Source organism: Globicephala melas, chromosome 12, assembly GCF_963455315.2.
Source record: "Globicephala melas chromosome 12, mGloMel1.2, whole genome shotgun sequence".
Taxonomy (NCBI): Eukaryota; Metazoa; Chordata; class Mammalia; order Artiodactyla; family Delphinidae; genus Globicephala; species Globicephala melas.
The window spans coordinates 62,408,760-62,425,404 of NC_083325.1; the positions used below are offsets into that span (position 1 = coordinate 62,408,760).

The window sequence follows — 16,645 nt, forward strand, 5'->3', positions numbered from 1 at the left end:
ATGTTCTTAAGATTCTGAATCTTAGCATTTTCTATTCTCTTTCCCTTGCCAAAGATTACACTTTGTACCAAGTTAAGAACTGACTGAAAAAGCAGTAAGTGACACATATTTTCTAAAGCTCCCTTGTGATTTTACTCAGCTCTCAAAATGAAGAACTGAAGCCAGAATTCTGTGCTTAATAAAATATTACCTATTTTTTAAAAGTAGCTATCCTCAAATAACTGACCTTTTTCTTTTATTTTTCTGCACTTTTTGAAAGTTCTCTTCCTTAAGAAGTATGTGGTTGGTTTTTTCTTTTTTTTTTCACTTTAGGTAGGATGCAGACAAAAGCAGTTTTCAGGGAAAATTCCCTCTAGAAATATTAACTATTGTTGAAGCATATTTATTTTTCTGTTTTGGCAATACTTTAAGATTAGTAGCAAGGACAATACTATCCATTGAAAAAGAGAACTGATTCATTCTAGGGGAGAATTTCTAAGCAGTTTCTAATTTATTGTCTTTGAAATTGAGAATTCTTCCCCTGGAAATGTCATCCAATTAAATACAAACAAAGTGAGATAAATGGAATATTATCATGGCATGATTATCTTGAGTCTGAGAACATAGATGGACCAGAATAAAAAAATTAAAAATAAGTTACCACCTCATTTTTGGCTGCTGGATACATTCCCCTTCCCCAACACCCAAAAATATGTATTGTGAAGTAGTCATTTAAAAATGGTGGTGAGGGATAGAGTAGACATTGAAAGTTCTTTCCTGGAAATATTTCATTTGATATACCTGTTAGATATCCAAGTGCAGTTGTCCAAAAGCAAGTTAGATATGTGAGTGTGGAACTTATGGTAGTGATTGTAATTACAGATACTATTATGGAGATAATCTTCAGATAAATAAATAACATATAATGATATAATGGATTCAATTAGAGAGCTTGTTTTAAGAAAGTCTTAGGAAGAGATAGAAATCAAGGATAGAGCCATGGTAGACTACCATATTTTGAGTTCAATAGGGGAAGATGATTGACAAGGACATTTATCAATATTGTGGACTGGAATGCTATATTAATTTTACAGTGATTTCATAAATCACCAAGATCAACCATTACATTCTGAAGATATTCCAGAGGACTTGGTCTTCCTGAGTCCTGTTAGCTTCTTTAACATCCAAGGGTTTTCATGCCAACAAAGGAACATTCATGATTATTTATGCACTGCTTAGTGCTCAACATATTAATCTCACAAAACTAGTAAAAATTTAAGACTTCTTTAAACATTAAATAAATGATTTTCTTCTAAATATTGAAATGCTTTTTTACTTGTAGTGCAAGACAAATGCAAAAACTTCATGTTTTCCCAAATATTAAAAAAAAATTATAATTTTATTTAATTTCTTCTGAAAACTGAACTGAAATTACAAGTCTAACGTACTGATGGCCTAAATAGTTCAAATATCTTAAAAATCTGTTAAAACACATGCACTTATTGCAATGATTACAAACCATATTACTGTATTCTTCTTGAAAGCTATAACAATAGAAAAGGTTATTATAATTTTAAACTGGCTACTTTTTTTTTTTTTTTTTTTTGCAGTACGCAGGCCTCTCACTGTTGCGGCCTCTCCTGTAGCGGAGCACAGGCTCCGGACGCGCAGGCTCAGCGGCCATGGCTCACGGGCCCAGCCGCTCCGCGGCATGTGGGATCTTCCCGGACAGGGACACGAACCCGTGTCCCCTGCATCGGCAGGTGGACTCTCAACCACTGTGCCACCAGGGAAGCCCCGTGGCTACTTTTTATTATCATCATCACATCATAAAATAGTCATCATCATTTTTTACTCTTTTTGATATCTGTATATCTTACAGTTTTGGTAAGCTTTATAGGCGACAAGAATAAAGAATAAGAGAGTTGTAATCATTCCTTTCCCAAAGGAAAACTGGACTATATTTGTCCTTAAAGAAAATGTTGAGGCAGATACCAATAAAATGATTTTCTCCTTCTAAATTTAGGATTCAGTCTAGTAATATAATGGGCTAAACGTCTGTATTGTCCCATTGACATCGACTAACATCTAGAATACAAATTTTAAAAATCTTCATGAATTAATGAGCTAGCGGGAATGAAAGTAATTCTCAGATTAAAAGAGTAAGCGAAGGTGGGAACATAGATAAGAGAGCCTTGTGTCAGGTTTCTCAGTCTAAAGACGTTTGCTAAACAATGTGACCTTGAGTTTGGTTTGCACAGTCTCAGAGTACATAGGAAGCAAGAGGGCCCACACAAGTTGGATGATGTATAAAGAGTCTTGATCCATGAAGCTGGGAATAGAAAGTCTACAAAATTAGTACAAAAGGGAAAACAAAGGTGAAACCATTCTACCACAAACAGAAATACAAGAATAATCTGTTATTTCCAGTCTATTTATTAAGAACAGGAGGAAGAGGATGGGGGGAAGTCTCTGAGAAGTTGGAACTAGTGAGTCTCAGCCAGTTTTTTGGACCAAATATATACCATGTGGTGCTCTAAAAACACTCATGGGAAGAAATTAGTTTAAATGATCCAGCATTGGTATTCTCTGTCTCCTAGAAGAAGAAATGCAGTTCTCTGCAGGAAACCAACTTTGTCCCATACCTCAAAGATTTTTCATAAATAGAGTTTTATGGAAAAATGATCATCTCATACTAAAAAAATAAGGAAAGAAAGAAACAAAAAAGTAAGCAAACAGAAAAAGGGGAACACAGAGAATGAACAGTGTATGGTGTAGGGGAGGAAGTTTCAGGATGAGAAACTCCAGACAAGCCTTTGATTTCAAGAAGTGGCCAAAACTCCATTCTCCCCTGTCTCTGAGGTCCTTTAAATCCCCAATCTCCCTTCTAGAGATCAGATCACAGCCCCTTCTGCCTAATTCTGGTCTAAAGCTCATCAAGATCATGCATTAGCCATTTTTCCTCTTTGCTTTTCTATCCTTTTATCATTGAAAAATGTGTTCATCTTTTTACTTTTTTTCTTTTACTCATTGTTATGGATTGAAGATTTGCCTCTCCTCAAAATTCATATGTTGAAGGCATAATACCCAATGCAATGATATTTAGAAACGAGGCCTTTGGGAAGTAATTAGGGTTAGATTAGGTCATAAGGATGGGCCCTCATGATGGGATTAATGGCCTTATACAAAGAGGAAGAGAGAGAGAACTCTCCCTTTCCAAGTGAGAACACCGAAGAAAGGCCCTGGTGAGGAGGTGAGGACATAGAAGTTGGCCATCTACAAGCCAGGAAGAGATTTCTCACCAGGAACTGAATCAGCTAACAGCTTGATCTTAGACTTCCCAGCATCCAGAACTGTGAGAAATAAATTTCTGTTGCGTAAGTCATCCAGTTTATGGTATTTTGATATGGTAGCCTGAGATGACTAAGACATATATGATTTACACATTTGCTGAGTGTTTATAGTAAAGGAAGTATCCTCATCACCTATTGTCTTAATGAATAACTCTTCCTTGTTAATTTAGTGATAAATGAGCAAAAACAAGAACAATAAAACCAAGTCCTGGCTAAGGTACAGAAAGAAGCGAGTGCTCTCCTACTAGGACTATAAATTGAAATTTCTTTTGTGAAAATCATATTGGCAGTGTGCTCAAAACAATTTCACTTTCTAATCCCATCTCTCAGACTGTATCCTAAGGCTAGAGTCAGAGATGTAAATGATTCACTTCCTGCTCATGATCCAGGCAGATTCCCTTATATGTTGTTAAAACAAACTCTTGGCCCTCATCTAAAAACATAAAACCGGCAACATAAAATCCCCTCTAGCCAGCAGTAGCATGGCACATAGCTATGTTATTATTTCCTATCCAATACTGGATAAGTTACTACAGAATTAACTTATCCCTATATGGATATTTACTCACTGATACAATAAACATATGTGAAATCTGGCTGTGTGCCAAATTTATATCTCTAGTCCAGACCACTTCTCTCATAGCCAGACTTGTGTAACTTTGGCCTATTAGACATTTCAATTTGAAAGTCTAATAAACATCTCAACTTAATATGCCCTGAACTGATCCCTTCCCTTCCCACGACTTCAAGTTGCTCAGGCTAAAATGCCGAATCATCCTTCATCCCCAGCATTATTTCACACTTGACATTCAGTATTTTGACAAGTGCTGTCAGCTCCACCCTCACTATTTAACCATCTCTGCTGCTACCAGACTTTTAGATGCTCCCAGTATATTTCACCTAGAGTAGTGCAGAAGCCTAACTGACTTCCTTATACATGCTTGGCACCTGTAGTTTATTTTCAGCACAGTCCACAGAGTGATAATTTTAAAACAAATCAGGAGAGGTTACTTCATATGTTGAAACCCTCCAAATAGCTCCCCAACCTCCTCAGCACAAAAGCCACTGTACTTTCAGAGGCATATGAGTCCTACATGATTGGGCTCAACAGCACTTCTGCCCTTTTCTCCCAAAACTTTCCCCTATGCCTTTTATGTTCAAAGCTATACTTGCTTCCTTGATATTCTTTGACTATATTAAACACAGACCTGCCTTAGGGCCTTTTATTCTTACTTCCCCTCTAGCCAGAATCCTCTTCTTGATATCTACAAGACTTATTCCTTCACATCTTCTAGTCTCTGCTCAAATATCATCTTTTCTGTAAGATCTTTCTTTTCCACCCTATATATAATTGCACACACTCCCAGCTCTCCTTTTCTCCTTGCAGTTCTTTATATTTTTTTCATAATTTATACACCTTTATATATACTGTATATTTTTCTTTCTTTTCTTTTTTTTTGTGGTACTTGGGCCTCTCACTGTTGTGGCCTCTCCCGTTGCGGAGCACAGGCTCCGGACGCGCAGGCTCAGCGGCCATGGCTCACGGGCCCAGCCGCTCTGCGGCATGTGGGATCTTCCCGGACTGTGTCCGTGTCCCCTGCATCGGCAGGCGGACTCTCAACCACTGCACCACCAGGGAAGCCCAAATCATTTTTTTTTTCTTATGTAATTGCTTAATGATTGGGTTTTTTCTGCTTCTACTGACTATAAACAGAAAATCCATTTGTGCAAGGATTTTTTTTTTCCTGCTTGCAACAAAACAGGTGTGTGCTAATTATTGGTTAGTGAATAAATGTGCCATGCACCAAGTAAAATAGTGGCTTATTTGAAGCATCTACTTTTTTTATAATGTCCTACTAAAAAACTTAATTCAGGAGGAAAACACACTGAAAATATAAAGGAATATTTTCAAACATTTTTATTACAGTCTTCCTTGTTTATACTTGATATGGAAGTTGATAGCCTTTGGCTTCAAAGGGATGATACAGACTTTGACAAGGAAAAATCACCTGGAAGCTGGTGGCTCCATTGCTTCAAAAACCTGGGACATCATTCTTGGTTCAAGACTTAAAAAGCCTTTAATTTCCCAGGGGGTGGTGATGGAGGAAATAGTGACTGAGATTCCCTTTCCACCAGTCTATAAAGAATGGAACTCAGGTTTAAATTTTGACTGATCATAGAAAATTAGTGTGACATACCTTGTACCATGTTTTGTCACATATTTATACAGCTTATTATATTATTACATATTTATATTAGGATCTAAATTAAGAATTATATTAAGCACAGAAAGAATCCACGTAGCTAGCCATTTGCATTTCTTGAACTTCCAGAACTCCAGAAGAGCTATGGCTCTGGAAGCAACCTCTCAATCATTAGATCCATTTCAACTCTCTGAAAACATTCTTGATCTTGATGTGTATTTTCCAAAAACAAAATGTCTTGTCATAATCACTAACAAATTTCTAAATTTAACCAACTTCGTATATAAATTTAGAAGAAAAATAATGCTCTATTTGGTTGTAGGCATGTATAAAATTGAACCATCTCTCAGGTGAAATTATTCTGAGGTTAAAAAAAATAGTGTTGTTTCCATAACTGAGCCCTTAGAAAGAAGACATAAAGACAAATCTTCACATTACCCACATTTATATTTTTGTCAGCATCAGCTGTTTCAAGAATAGAGACCCTTTCTGGGGCCACAGGGAGGGTTCGCTGATACATTTTCAGCACTAAGTCTAATGTTTGGCCCAGAAATATATGTTTATTAAATGAGTGAATGAGACCCATATGCTCTTTTACTCTGATGGTTTATCATCATAACACATTCAAGGAGGAGCTGAGCGGCAGGTTGCATCCTAATTAGATGTTGCCAAGAAATTGAATTCTCATGATCCTTATATGCAGTGCTGAAAAACTTCGTTTGTTTTCTTTGCCATATGTTATAATTATTCCCATTTATTGATTAAGCTCCAACCTGTGATAGAAGGGTTTACCATTTTTTTTATTGGAATATGTCATGTGTAGCATTTCTTTTTTTTAAAATAATTTTTATTGAAGTGTAGCTGCTTTACAGTGTTGTGTTAGTTTCTGCGATACAGCACAGTGAATCGGTTATATGAAGGGTTGACTTTTTTTTTTTTTTCATGTTTAACAATCTTTAATTCAGATGTGAATGTTCAATACAAGCCGTTCGTAGGGCTTGGGACTCGTTCTTTAAAAAACAAGAATGGAGGAATGCAACAAAATGATCTTTCCACTTGTTCTTCAGAAACTTTCAAGGAAAGGATAGATCATAGGGCCGTAAAAGATCCATTTAAGTCATACCCCCTTTCTCCCCCTACCAATAGTCTTACACCCATTCCATAATCTTAATACACATTCCTGAATGAAGATTTACAGTTCAGCTTTGCTTACATAGCCATTTGAAAATACTAGCACCGGCTTGCTTCCTATAATGCCAAACAAATCAAATCATGAAACTATTCAATATGCATTTCTTCTTTTTAAAACAAGGGGGTACTTAAATGTAGAAAGCAATACTTAGCCTACAAATACATTTCCCAGAAATGGCATATGCCACTCAAAGGCCTAGACACTCTTATGCTTTCCAAGTGGAACACCTAGCCTAATGTGCATAGAAGCATGAATGGCAAAGTTGAAGATCAAAATCTTAACTATTTTTTCTATTTATTTGAAGCACAGTAAAAAAAAAAATTGGTACACTTTGGAAATCAGTGGCACAAGGTACACTGCCATAAATTGAGGGACATTATACAGTTAAAAAAAAAAAAAAGGAAAAAAAGGAAAAAAAAATTCCCCTGTTTCAAACACTGCATTACATAATTTTACCTGCCCAAACAGACCATTTACAAATATTAGGTCAATAAACTGCTAACATCCATAAAAAGGTAGCTTTCTTACTAAAATGCAAGAATTTAAAAGATTGCTATCTAAACAAGAAAAAACAAAAACAAACTGGAATGAAAGCCTAGATATCACATCTAAAATCGGGGTTTCTTGTTTGGGCCTTCATACTCTTCTCTCCCTCTACCATATCCTGCCGGAGTTCCAGGCCCCATTCCTCTAGGACCCTGTCCACCCACAGGTCCCGCACCTCCCTGCCCAAAGCGCTCAGTACGCATGTCGCTTCCCATCATGGAACCACTCATTGTTGCCGGTGGAACTCCAGGATTAGCTTCATAACCTATGCCACCACCACCACCTAGAGGTGGAAATTTCTGGCCTCCTGAACCATAGGGATCTCCCATGTTCATTGCTCCTCCACCGCCCATTCTCATGTCTCTTTCTCTCGGATCCATGTAGCCCATCCGGCTGTAACTTTCCTCTCTTTGGCGTCTCATTTGTTCTTCCATCTCACGTTGACGAATCATCATCTCTTCTTCCCTCCTACGTCGTTCCTCCTCTTGCCTCAATTGCATCTCTTTACGTTTCTGCATTTCTTGATTGTGAAGTTCTTCCATGCGTCTTAATTCTTCCTGGCGTCTCATCAGATCTTGACGCAAAAGATTTGCCTGATGCTCATGATAGGCATCTTCCATTTCACTTTCCAATTTGTCCTTTGCATCTTTCATGTTTTTTTCAACTTGTTCCCGCTGCTGTTTTTCCATTTCATCCAGGGACTTCCACCTCTGAGAATACTCATACTCAAATGTGCCATGCTGGGCAAAACGAGGAGGGGTTTCTCTCTCCTTTTGATACATTGGATTCTTCTGTGCAAGTTTTTCAGGAAGACCATCTTCATCATCTAACTGTTCAAGGGGTTCCACAATGACTGGACGAGGAGTTGTTGTTAGTAAGAAAACACCTTCACTGCATCTTTCAAATGCTTTTCTTGCTGCTGGTTTAGAAGCAAATTCAACAATGCCTTTCCCTGTAGATCTTCCACGATCATCCACAATTACAACAGCCCTTTCAATAGGACCAAACTGACTAAAGGCTTCTTCCAACAGTTCATTGGAAACATAAGGTGAAAGATTTCGAACAGAAAGGGCAGCAGCATGTGTGGCAAATCGAACCCGAAGCTGTCTACCTCTCATGGGTGTATCATCAAGTTCAGCTTTAGCAATTTCAGCTAATGCTCTAGATTCAAGCTTAATAAATCCAAATCCTTTGCCTTTGTTGATAAAAACTTCTCCTGGTTCTCCATATTTAGCAAATAATCTTTTGAATTCATCCTCCGTGATATCAGCAGGTAGATTACCAACAAACAACCGACAACGCTGCGTGTAAGTTTTCTCTCCAGGCCTCCTCAAGAGAGACAAGTTGGCTTTAAACCCCTCGGAGTCAGAGATCTTCTCCTCGCTGCGGCCCCCGGGCCCGCCGGGCGGCGGCCCTTGGTGGTGCTGCTGGTGGTAGGGCGGGTGGTGTTGCCGGCCCCCGCGGGGCTCCCCGCCGCCTCGGTGCGGCGGCTTGGGGTGGCCGCCAGGAGTGCTTAGGCCCGGGCCGCCGCCGGGCTTCGGCCCGCCTGGCATTTTGCCGCCTTTGGGGCCGCCGGCTCCTGGGCCCTGCTTAGGCCCGGGGCCCGGGACCCCCGCGGGTGGAGGCGGCGGGCCGCCAGCCTGAGGGGGGGTGGTGGGGACCCCGCTGCTCGGCGGCGCGGGCGGGGGCACCCCGGGGGGCGCCGAGGTGACAGCGGGCGGCGGGGTCGGGGTGGGGCCTGGCCCCGTGGGGGCCCCCGAAGTCGGGGGTGTGGCGGGCGGCGCCGAGCCGGAGGCCGGGGGAGCGCTGCCTACTCCGGGAGCAGGGCCGGGTCCCTGAGGGACGGCAGGCTTAGATGAGTCCTGTGGCGGCGGCGGCGGCTGATGCGGCGGCTGCGGATGCGGCGGCTGGTGCGGCGGCGGCTGAAGCGGCGGCGGCTGCTGTGGTGGCGGCTGCTGCGGCGGTGGCTGCTGCTGTTGCTGGTGCGGAGGCGGTGGCGGGATCGGAGGCTTGGGGCCGCCCTGGCCCGGGCCGGGCCCCAAAGGTCCGCGGTTCTGATTGAGGCCCATGCCGGGTGGCGGGGAGCGGAAATCGTGGAGGCCGCCGCGGCCGCCTCCCCCTCCGCGTCGGTGGAAACCGCCACCGCCCCGACTTCGGAACCGGTCCCGAGACATGTCTGTGATCAAGGGGCGGTCGAGGCAGAAGCGAAGAAGACGTTCGGGGAACGTGGAGGCCACCTTGCTTCGCACAAGATGGCGGATGACACAGGCAGGGTTGACTTTTAAAGGCTATAACACTGTTTGCTATGTCCAAACTCCCGCATTCTTTATATTTTCTGCCATGTTTGTTTTCCAGTAAGGTTTTGAAATTCAGATTGTCATTGAAAACCATTTATTTGTAAACTACTCTTTCCTTCCATTTATGGCCTTAAGTGATCTATTTGCATAGGGTTATGAAAGTCTTCAGTGTATAATGACTATACAGTCATATCTTGAGGTTGAGTTTTACTGGTTGTATTGTTCAAGATATCAACCAAGGGAGTAAATATGGCGGGGGAGGATGTTCAAGGAAAACAATATCTAACATGCCAATCGTGAAACTCATAAGAGCATCGATTCACTGAGATGACGTCTTATCCAGGACTGGGGGCTGATTTGCTCCAGCAACCTCCCCTCCTGGAAAAAAAAAAGAAAAAAAGGAAAAAGAAAAAACCCAAAAAACAAAGCAAAAATACACTAACAAACTGCATCCCTTTGTTTTGTTACATTTAGATAACATTTTAAATATTTCCCATAAAAATCTGGACATGTTATATCATATCTTCAGATGTCATATCTGAGAAAACCATATTCCTGACTGATAATACTTGAAATAAGTTGAAGAGCAGTTATCACCATTTAAATGAGGCAAAAATAAAAATTCCCCAAATCATCTAAAAAGAGAGAACAATTTAATCATGGATATTACCTGCCTGGACCTGGCATTTGAGTTTGCAGCCTACATTATGGAAATCTACAATCTCAGCTAAATCTCTAGTTTAATACAGTCATTTGTGAATTGGAATGTAAATAGAATAATTCAGAAAAGTTTTATTGAACACCTGCTAAAATAAAATGGATAGAACAAAATGTCTCAGTTCTCCAGAAGGTGCATTCCTTGAGAATCTTGGATAGGGAAAGCATCATATTCTATTGGATTTTAGCTCAAGGAAAGCCTATAGCATCTAAGTTGAAACTGGCAGAAACAATTTGGAATACCACACAGATTTATATATTGATCTAGAGGAAACTGCAGTTTTCTCAAGAGATACTGGTTATAGAATTCTAACAACAATAAAGTACTGAAAATTCTTTTACAGCTACTTTTATGGTAGCCTAAATTGATTTAATAGAGCACTATCAAATCAATTCATTCTCTTAACTCTTAGACTGCATTATCTTAATTTGAACTGTTGGTAAACCAGGCCATCCAGCAATGGTAGGGATGTATGGTGTATAATATATTGTCCATAAGGCCAGCCACCTGAAGAAAGAAATCAAGAGTTTTAAAATAAACTGTGAATTGAGTTCTCCATAAATTGAACACCACTGAATGATGATTCTATATTTTCAGGCACACTACATGCATATCTTTATATAAAGGAAAGAATTATCACACACATTTATATGCATAAAAGATTGGGAATGTAATAATTATAGCTCAGTAGTTAAACTGAATATACTGTTTCAAGCAATAATTTAATATTTATGAGTCAATCTTTAATATTACACATATACCTTTTATTCTCTTCAAGTTGAAATATTCTTTTGGAAACAAACAAGAATGTGTGATGAGAAAGGGCATGTGTTTAACAGATACACAAAATACCTTGTTAATGGTGAATTATAGCAGCTAATATATACTAAGCGTTTTCTATGTCCTAGATATTTTGCAAAAACTTTACCTGTATTGTCTCATATAGCATTATGAGTATAAGTTTTTACTATAGCTGAGAAAAATGAAGCTTGGAGAGGTGATATGACTTGGCAGAGGCCACAAAACTAATAGCCACTGGAACTGAGATTGATTCTGGCAGACTGCATGGCTGTATTGTGGACCAATATAGGTAATACTTCTTCAATATGTCATTACTGTAGAGTCAAAGACCATGACCCCTAAACGCAAATATTCTTTAGTTCTTTGTATGTTACCAGGTGGGTGCTGAGTACTCACAAAAGTCAGCTGGATGATGAACTGAGAACCTCAACTGTAACTTTTTGTTTCCCATCCGAAGTTCAAATGTTCGTATAATATTTAATTTTGTCAAAATAATTTTTAAAACTTTTTTTAGTCTTCAGTGAATGAGCTTCCTACTGAAGTGTGCTCCAAACTTTCTTTTAATAACTTTATTTCTTGAATTCTTTAAGTATTTTAAAGCATTTATATCCAGTCACAGTCTGGATACTAAAAATAAAAAGTAAATATACTACACATGGATTTAAACTTTTTTTTAAACATCTTTATTGGAGTATGATTGCTTTACAATTGTGTGTTAGTTTCGCTGTATAACAAAGTGAATCAGCTATATGTATACATATATCCCCATATCCCCTCCCTGTTGTTCCTCCCTCCCACCCTCCCTATCCCACCCCTCTAGGTGGTAACAAAGCACTGAACTGATCTCCCTATGATATGCAGCTGCTTCCCACTAGCTACCTATTTTACATTTTGTAGTGTATATATGTCCATGCCACTCTCTCACTTCGTCCCAGTCTACCCTTCCCCCTCCCCGTGTCCTCAAGTCCATTCTTTACATCTGCATCTTTATAACTGTCCTGCCCCTAGGTTCTTCAGAACCTTTTTTTTAGATTCCATATATATGTGTTAGCATATGATATTTGTTTTTCACTTTCTGACTTACTTCACTCTGTATGACAGACTCTGGGTCCATCCACCTCACCACAAATAACTCAATTTCGTTTCTTTTTATGGCTGAGTAACATTCCGTTGTATATATGTGCCACATCTTCTTTACCCATTCATCTGTCGATGGACATTTACGTTGCTTCCATGTCCTGGCCATTGTAAATAGTGCTGCAGTGAACATTGGGGTACATGTCTCTTTTTGAATTACGGTTTTCTCAGAGTATATGTCCAGTAGTGGTATTGCTGGGTCATATGGTAGTTCTATTTTTAGTTTTGTAAGGAACCTCCATACTGTTCTCCATAGTGGCTGTATTAATTTACATTCCCACCAACAGTGCAAGAGGGTTCCCTTTTCTCCACACCCTCTCCAGCATTTATTGTTTGTAGATTTTTTGATGTTGGCCATTCTCACTGGTGTGAGGTGATACCTCATTGTGTTTTGATTTTCATTTCTCTAATTATTAGTGATGTTGAGCATCCTTTCATGCGTTTGCTGGCAATATCTATATCTTCTTTGGAGAAATGTCTTTTTAGGTCTTCGGCTCATATTTGGATTGTGTTGTTTCTTTGATATTGAGCTACATGAGCTGCTTGTATATTTTGGAGATTAATCCTTTGTCAGTTGCTTTGTTTGCAAATATTTTCTCTCATTCTGAGGGTTGTCTTTTTGTCTGGTTATGGTTTCCCTTGCTGCGCAAAAGCTTTTAAGTTTCATTGGGTCCCATTTGTTTATTTTTGTTTTTATTTCCATTTCTCTAGGAGGTGGGTCAAAAGGGATCTTGCTGTGATTTATGCCATAGACTGTTCTGCCTATGTGTTCCTCTAAGAGTTTGATAGAATCTGGTCTTCCATTTAGGTCTTTAATCCATTTTGAGTTTATTTTTGTGTGTGGTGTTAGGAAGTGTTCTAATTTCATTCTTTTACATATGGCTGTCCAATTTTCCCAGCACCACTTATTGAAGAGGCTGTCTTTTCTGCATTGTATATTCTTGCCTTCTTTATCGAAGATAAGGTGACCATATGGGTGTGGTTTTCTCTCTGGGCTTTCTATCCTGTTCCATTGATCTATGTTTCTGTTTTTGTGCCAGTACTATACTGTCTTGATTACTGTAGCTTTGTAGTATAGTCTGAAGTCTGGGAGCCTGACTCCTCCAGCTCTATTTTTCTTTCTCAAGATTGCTTTGGCTATTCGGGGTCTTTTGTGTTTCCATAAAAATTGTGAAACTTTTTGAACTAGTTCTGTGAAAAATGCCATTGGTAATTTGATAGGGATTGCATTGAATCTGTAGGTTGCTTTGGGGAATATAGTCATTTTCACAATATTAATTCTTCCAATCCAAGAACATGGTATATCTCTCCATCTGTTTATATCATCTTTAATTTCTTCCATCAGTGTCTTATAGTTTTCTGAGTACAGGTGTTTTACCTCCTTAGGTAGGTTTATTCCTACACATTTTATTCTTTTTGTTGCATGGTAGATGGGAGTGTTTCCTTAATTTCTCTTTCAGATTTTTCGTCTTTAGTGTATAGGAATGCCACAGATTTCTGTGCATTAATTTTGTATCCTTCTACTTTACCAAATTCATTGATTAGCTTTAGTACTTTTCTGGTAGCATCTTTAGGATTCTTTCGGTATAATATCATGGCATCTGCAAACAATGGCAGTTTTACTTTTTCTTTTGTGATTTGGATTTTTTTTTATTTCTTTGTTTTCTCTGGTTGCCATGGCTAAAACTTCCAAAATTATGTTGAATAATAGTGGTGAGAGTGAGCAAACTTGTCTTCTTCCTGGTCTTAGAGTAAATGGTTTCAGGGTTTCACCATAGAGAACAGTGTTGGCTGTGGGCTTGTCATATATGGCCTTAATTAATTTGAGGTAAGTTCCCTCTGTGCCTACATTCAGGAGAGTTTATCATAAATATGTGTTGAATTTTGTCAAAACTTTTCTGCATCTATTGAGATTATCATATGGTTTTTAGCCTTCAGTTTTTAACATGGTGTATCACAATGATTGATTTGTGTATATTGAAGAATCCTTGCATTCCTGGGATAAACTACACTTGATTATGATGTATGATCGTTTTAATGTGCTGTTGGATTCTGTTTGCTAGTATTTTGTTGAGGATTTTTGCATCTATGTTCATCTGTGATATTGGCCTATAGTTTTCTTTTTTTGCGACATCTTTGTCTGCTTTTGGTATCAGGGTGATGGTGGTCTTGTAGAATGAATTTGGGACTCTTCCTCCCTCTGCTATATTTTGGAAGAGTTTGAAAAGGAAAGGTGTTAGCTCTTCTCTAAATGTTTGATAGAATTTGTCTTTGAAGCCATCTGTCCTGGACTTTTCTTTGTTGGAAGATTTTTTTTTTTTCTTAACATCTTTATTGGAGAATAATTGCTTTACAATGGTGTGTTAGTTTCTGCTTTATAACAAAGTGAATCAGTTATACATATACATATATCCCCATATCTCTTCCCTCTTGCATCTTCCTCCCTCCCACCCTCCCTATCCCACCATTTTAGGTGGTCACAAAACACCTAGCTGATCTCCCTGTGCTATGCGGCTGCTTCCCACTAGCTATCTATTTTGCATTTGGTAGTGTATATATGTCCATGGCACTCTCTCACTTTATCCCAGCTTACCCATCCCCCTCCCCATATCCTCAAGTCCATTCTCTAGTAGGTCTGGCTCTTTATTCCCGTCTTGTCCCTAGGTTCTTCATAACCGTATTTGTTTTTTAGATTCCATATATATATGTTAGCATACGGTATTTGTTTTTCTCTTTCTGACTTACTTCACTCTGTATGACAGACTCTGGGTCCATCCACCTCACTACAAATAACTCAATTTCGTTTCTTTTAATGGCTGAGTAATATTCCATTGTATATATGTGACACATCTTCCTTTCCATTCATCTGTTGATGGACACTTAGGTTGCTTCCATGTCCTGGCTATTGTAAATAGAGCTGCAATGAACATTGTGGTACATGACTTTTTTTGAATTATGGTTTTCTCACGGTATATGCCCAGTATTGGGATTGCTGGGTTGTATGGTACTTCTGGTTTCTTTTTAAGGAACCTCTATACTGTTCTCCATAGAGGCTGTATCAATTTACATTCCCACCAACAGTGCAAGAGGGTTCCGTTTTCTCCACACCCTCTCCAGCATTTATTGTTTGTAGATTTTTTGACGATGGCCATTCTGACTGGTGTGAGATGATATCTCATTGTAGTTTTGATTTGCATTTCTCTAATGATTAATGATGTTGATTATCCTTTCATCTGTTTGTTGGCCATCTGTATATCTTCTTTGGAGAAATGTCTATTTAGGTCTTCTGCCCATTTTTGGATTGGGTTGTTTGTTTTTTTGGTATTGAGCTGCATGAGCTGCTTGTAAATTTTGGAGATTAATCCTTTGTCCATTGATTCATTTGCAAATATTTTCTCCCATTCTGAGGGTTGTCTTTTGGTCTTGTTTATGGTTTCCATTGCTGTGCAAAAGCTTTGAAGTTTCATTAGGTCCCATTTGTTTATTTTTGTTTTTATTTCCATGTCTCTAGGAGGTGGGTCAAAAACGATCTTGTTGTGTTTTATGTCATACAGTGTTCTGCCTATGTGTTCCTCTAAGAGTTTGATAGTGTCTGGCCTTACATTTAGGTCTTTAATCCATTTTGATTTTTTTCTTGTGTATGGTGTTAGGGAGTGTCCTAATTTCATTCTTTTACATGTAGCTATCCAGTTTTCCGAGCACCACTTATTGAAAGGCTCTTTTTTCTCCACTGTATATTTTTGCCTCCTTTATCAAAGATAAGGTGGCCACATGTGCATGGGTTTATCTTTGGGCTTTCTATTCTGTTCCATTGATCTATATTTCTGTTTCTATGCCAGTACCATACTCTCTTGATTACTGTAGCTTTGTAGTATAGTCTGAAGTCAGGTAGCCTGATTCCTCCAGCTCCATTTTTCTTTCTCAAGATTGCTTTGGCTATTCGTGATCTTTTCTGTTTCCATACAAATTATGAAAGTTTTTGTTCTAGTTCTGTGAAAAATGCCAGTGGTAGTTTGATAGGGATTGCATTGAATCTGTAGATTGCTTTGGGTAGTAGAGTCATTTTCACAATGTTGATTCTTCCAATCCAAGAACATGGTATATCTCTCCATCTATTTGTATCATGTTTAATTTCTTTCATCAGTGTCTTATAATTTTCTGCATACAGATCTTTTGTCTCGTTAGGTAGGTTTATTCCTAGATATTTTATTCTTTTTGTTGCAATAGTAAATGGGAGTGTTTTCTTAATTTCACTGTTCAGATTTTTCATCATTAGTTTATAGGAATGCCAGAGATTTCTGTGCATTAATTTTGTATCCTGCTATTTACCGAATTCATTGATTAGCTCTAGTAGTTTTCTGGTAGCATCTTTAGCATTCTCTATGTATAGTATTATGTCATCTGCAAACAGTGACAAC

The 16,645-nt window shown here is 38.8% G+C and overlaps 1 pseudogene; it reads right to left on the bottom strand.

The window, feature by feature from the left end:
- Positions 1–6,463: 6,463 nt before the first annotated feature.
- Positions 6,464–9,544, bottom strand: LOC115854133 (splicing factor, proline- and glutamine-rich pseudogene; annotated as a pseudogene).
- Positions 9,545–16,645: the final 7,101 nt, after the last annotated feature.